A 6,000-nucleotide genomic window follows, 5' to 3' on the forward strand; every position below is an offset into this window, starting at 1 on the left:
GAAGGAGAGCAGATTTAGATATTAGAAGAAATTCTTCCCTGTGAGGGTGGTGAGGCCCTGGCACAGGCTGCCCAGAGAAGCTGTGGCTGTCTCCTCCCTGGCAGTGTTCACAGCCAAGTTGGATGGGGCTTTGGGCAACCTTGAGGGTGTCCCTGCCCACAGCAGGGGGTTAGAACTAGATGGTCTTTGAGGTACCTTCCAACCCAAATCAGTCTGTGATTCTATGGTTGTATGATAAATCACAGCATAAAACTGAAATGTGTCCATTAATAGTCTGGGTTTGAGTTTCCACCACAGCATGTGGGTGCTTGTGATGGGATCTCTTTCAGAGTAAGACTAAATGCACTAGCACTTCTGATGAAGCAGCTGCTAATCCCCACCCTTGTTCACACCACACAGATTTGTGTAATGGCCTCACAGCACCAGGAGCAGGCAACTCTGAAATAATAAGCCCAAGCCTTTTTTTTTGTGGTTTTGTTTTTGTTTCTTCAACCTCTCTAAGAGGTTCTCCAAGAAGCACCACCCCACCAAACAGTCCTCAGCATGGTGCCCTGGTTTTTGCCATGCAGATGGACAGTCTCTGCCCAGCACACACCTCGGGCTGGGTCAGAATTGGAACAGTACAAATTTCTGTTCCTGAGCTGGATGTCCCCAGACTTCCCACTTTGCTGGAGACGTTCGTTATTTCAAACTACTAGCAAAAGAATATTCCCTCCTCTTTGGGAACAATAGTAGCTAAGCCCCATTGTTCTATCTTATTTTCCTTTTTTTGTTTGTTTGTTTTTTGTTTATGTGAGTCAGTGCTGAACACAGTGTGTGTTCGTTGGTGGTATACAAAATTCAGTGCATGTAAGAAACAATTCTTCCAGCCTAATCAGATAATTAGATGTTTTGTCACTGTCTTGCACTGTTTAGCATGAAGCACTTTGAATGACAATATGGCAGCTCTTTCCAGTAAACCTTGCAAGCTGCTTGCTGCAAGCTGTGACTTAACTGTAATTGGGTGTCCTGAGATTTAATACAAGGAAGGTAATAACCTCCATACAATAGCAAGAAGCTACATCTTTTCACTGGTGACGGTGTGGTAAATAAAGGTTGATTTTTCCAATGGACTTGTTCTTTCTCCAGTGATCAGCTCCACCCACGGAGGCATAACCTGGTCCCACAGTCTCCACAGGCTCTGTAATACTCAAACAAATCAGCGTTCCAAGTGGCATTGGGTATGAATGAGTGCATGGGGTAGGGGCTGACAAAGGAGAACTATGCTTTGAAATAACAACATGAATTTTATTGAAACAGCAATGAGTTGTTTTGCCCTTTTATTTAGCCTTTATGATAGCAAATATAAATGATTTGGCTTGCCAGTCAGACCTAGAAATGAGGAGGGGGGGAAAAACCAACCAAAAAAAAAACCTCAGTGTAATTTTGAGTCAAATGATGTTTGGATCAAACTCAATGCAATTTATTTTTATATACTGTCCTCCATACAGAGTATTACAAAGCAGTTTACAGGGAGAGTCAATCATCAGAAGCTAAAGGGAAAAGGAAGGTTTTAAAAACAAGAATAATTTGGTGGCTGGGAGGAATTGTGGGAGTTTTATTGGAGTTCTGAGAGAAATGAGAGAAGTTCTAGGTAAAACACTATTTTTTTTCTGTCTTTTGGTACATATTGTATTCATCCGTGTCAGAAAATAGCACATTCTCTTTAATGACTTCACCTCTGAATGGCTCAACTTGTCATAGGCATGCTGGTGTCACCCAACCTCAGATCTGTTCCAGGCCATCTCTGAATAGTACCAGCATGGGCTTCTTGCCATAATTAGGAAATGGTATTGCTGGGATAAAGCTTCGTGCATTACAACCTTCTTCCCCTTTTGGCTTTTGGTTGGGGTCATTTTTGGTTGGTTGGGTGGTTTGGGGGTTGGGCAGGGATTTGTGAAACCTGGTATCTTCAAAATATGAGCAAAACTCCCAAGCAGCACATTAGCAGACCATAAATCCTAGCTTACAAGCTTAACCAAGCTGATCATTTGTTGCTGGTCAAATTCTTCAAATTCTTCCAACAGTTGTGTGCGTGAAGTGTTCTGTCAAAGAATTTGAGGCATGAGTGTCACCCTGACAGGGAGACAGGGTCCTACCACAGTCTGGAAGCTGTTCAGCCACTTTGGGGAAAGGAAAGGAGGTGTGAAGTAGCAGGGGTCAATTATGGCCTGTAAACAGGGGAAAGGGAAGAGGCTAAAGCTGTGCACACGGGTGGGTGGGCGGTAGCCAGGCAAGGTGCTGCCTGTTAGACAGCAGCTGTCCAGAGAGGAAGCGGCTTCTCCACCCTGCGCCCCAGTGAGCAGCTTTCGTTCAGCGTGTGACTTGGAATGTGCTTTATTCCCTCCAGCTGGAAGAATGTGGTAGGATATTGTGATAGAAAATTGTTAGTCCAGCTCAACAAAAAGGCAAGAAGATACAAAAGCTTTTTCTTTAACGTGGGTGATGTGAAATGCTTTAGTCATGCGTTGATCAGCTGTGTTGTTTTAGGGAGTGCTGACTCCAGGAGGTGCTGTGCCTCAAGCTCCCTTCAAGAATGTTTTGAAAAATTATGATGATTCCATTCATCACTTCTGTAAACAACAACCTCTAGCCACACAGTTTGTAGGCAAGTGTAACTTCACAGACCTTGATACTTGTGCTTGTGAGCCAGATGCGGAGCCTGTGACTGTCCATGTAAGAGAACAATGGTGACCCAAGACTTGGACAGTATGTGAGACTGTGTTACAACACTTGTGAGTTATTTTAACACATAGCTTCTGGATATTAAATATCTTCCTATTTCAAACATTTATGTATTTTTTTCCTGCTAAAAGCAATGCTTGCTTCACCTTCCAATTGCCCTTCAGCTTGAAGGCGCTAAGATTTTTTTCAATTCACACATTTTCACTTAAAAATATGGGTGTTTACTGCAAAACTTCGCAGTGCTTGGGAAACAAAAATGTTTGGCCGTAAAAATCAACTAAGAGTATGCTTACAATGAACTTCCTAGTCGAGAAACTTCAGAAATCTACTGCTGCCTCATAAGTACGTGCTCTGTGGCCACCCAGATCTTCTTGTAAGGCTAAAGATGCACAAATAAACAGGATATCTCAATTGACTTCTGCTGCCTATTTGACTCTTCTGATGTTTCAGCCCTAGCTGCTCTGTCTACTATTATTTCTTTGTTTTTCATGTGAAGCCCCAGCTTTATCTGATGCATTGAGTACAAACAGGTCTTTAGGAAGCTGTGAATTACCCATTCAGGAGGCCAATCCTTCTTGGATTAACATGAAAGGAGACACATGTAAACTGGCTCTTCTTGTCAGCCTGCTACTTTTCTTCTAGAAATGGCTCACAATATTTTGGTACTCATGACAAAGAAATCAGATGTCTAAGTTTCAAAGGTTTCCTTCATGGCCACTACATTCCAAGCTAAATACTCTTCTGAAGCCTGAAAACAAAACAAGACAAAATGTATTTGGTTTATGCGACATGGTTTTGGCAGCAGGGGAGCTGAAGGACTGGCTTCTGTGAAAAGAGACCAGTTGTCCCCCCCATGTCAGACAGAGGCATGTCCAGCTGGTTCCGAAGTGGTCCCACTACTGCTCGACCCCACAGCAATGCCGCTGGTGCCTCTGTGATAACATATTTAAGAAGGATAGAAACCACTGTGCAGCAGCTCTGAGAGAGAGGAGTGTGAAAAATATGAAAGAACCAGCCCTGCAGACACCAAGTTCAGTGCAGAAAAAAGGGGAGGAGGTACTTCAGGCAACACCTGGAGAAGACCATGGTGAAGTAGATTATACCCCTGCAGCCCATGAAGGACCATGCCTGAACGTGCCCTGGAAGAAGCTGCAGTCTATTGAGAGAAGCCCTCACTGGAGCATGTTTTCTGGCAGGAGCTGTGGCCCGTGAGGCATCTATGCTGGAGCAGTTCTTAAAGAACCACACACTGTGGAAGGGACCACATGCTGGAGGAAGGAAAGTGTGCAGAGGAAAGAGCAGCAGAGACAAAATGTTATAGACTGACCAGAACCCCCATTCTCCTCCACTAGAAGAGCTGGGAGTGAAGGAGTGAAGTTGACCCTGGGAAGAAGGTGGGGGAACAGGGAAAGGTGTTTTACTTTCGTCTTTGTCACTCATGACCCTAGTCTATTTTTAATTGGCAATAAATTAAATTAACTTTCCCCCTTTTGAGCCTGTTTTTCCTATGACAGTAATTAGTGAGTGATCTTGCTGATTTTTTTCAGACTTGTTGAGGAGGGGGAGTGAAAGAGCAGCTGGATGGGCACCTGGCAATCATCCAAGGATAACCCACAACAAAAGTATATAACCAATAATAAAGAATCATAGAATCATTTATGTTAAAAAAGACAGTTAAGAATATCGAGTCCAATCGTTAACTTGGCATTTCAAAGTTCAACCACTAAACCATGTCCCTAAGCACCACAGCTATGTCTCTTAAAATACCTCCAGGGATGGTAACTCAACCACTTCCCTAGGCAGTCTGTTCCAGTGAGTGATTGACAGCCCTCTCAGTGAAAAAATTTTTCCTTATAGCCCATGTAAACTTCCCGTGGCACAACTTGAGGCCTTTTCCTCTTGTCCAACTCCTACTTGGCTTCAACATCCCTTCAGGTAGTTGTAGAGAGCGATAAGGTCTCATTTTCTCCAGGTTAAACCACCACAGTCCCCTCAGCTGCTCCTCATAAGATGTGTGCTCTAGACCCTCCTCAAACTTTATTGATCTTCTTTGTTCATGCTCCAGGTCCTCAATGTCTTTCTTGTAGTGAGGGGCCCAAAACTGAGCACAGTATTCACAGAAACATAGAATTGCTTAGGTTGGAAAAGACCTCTAAGATCATCAAGTCATTAACAGAGCACTGCCAAGTCTACCACTAAGCCACGTCCTTAAACCATGTCCCTCCAGTGACAGTATCACTGCATCACTAAGTTTTCAAAGCATGTCTGGAAACACGTACACTCACCCCGTAGTTTTCTCAGCTCTGTGCAGCATGAAAAGTGAAATAGCTGAGGAAATTTGCACCCTCAAGGATTTGAGAGAGGAGAGACCAAAACAGAAAAAAAAAAACCAAACCCCACAACTTTGAAGAGGAGCTGATGAAACAGAACCAGGGGATTTTGAATACATTTAAAAAACCAGCAAGTTGCTTAGAGCTGTAATGAGGAAAACAAGTCTCTGGTTCAAAAGCAACTGCTTTCTTGTCCATTTACAGGATAATCAATATCTCATCCTAAAACATCTGTGAGCAGATATAAAAAAGAAAGAATGCTTTATTCTAGAAAAGATTTGCTGACCAAGCCCAAGCTCCATCAGAAATGGAAGCATAAATAACTACAGAATATTGATAATGATTCTTAGGGAAAAAGAGCTGAATAAACAGCACTGAATAAAATGTAGAATTGCATTTTATCTTTCTGTTTTCTTGTAAACCTCTGTGCTAGCAGACATGAACAGTGTCTGCCTCCAGCATTTGATCAGAATTCTTCCTCAGTCAGCCTTTTTTTGTTTCCCTCCCTTATTTTAAGCATAATTATCAGATTGATAAATATATGCGTCAAGCATAACATTAGCAGAGCCTGTGCTCTGAATTACTGCGGGATTGGTGCTTTTAGGGAGCAGAAACAATTTAGGACCAGAAAATGAACATGTTTCGCTGAAGAGATTATCTTTTTCAGCTAATAATAGTTCATATCAAATACCATTTTGTGAAAGATAGAGACCAACTTGCACACTCTCTGTAAAAAAGAGTGGAAAATGTTCCCTACAGTACTCGCATATTATGAAATCAATTTTGCCTTAAAGGACACTTCTCAGAGTAGTTTCAATTGTAAAGTAGGTCTGTATGTTGCCATGCTCCTTATATATCTCGGAGAGCAGTACAAGGACCCAACAGTGCTCCCATTTCAGGCCCTGTGTAAAATTAGGCTTAAACTCACAGTAATGATAATGGAGGG

This window comes from Gallinula chloropus, assembly GCF_964237585.1.
Source record: "Gallinula chloropus genome assembly, chromosome: 2".
NCBI lineage: Eukaryota > Metazoa > Chordata > Aves > Gruiformes > Rallidae > Gallinula > Gallinula chloropus.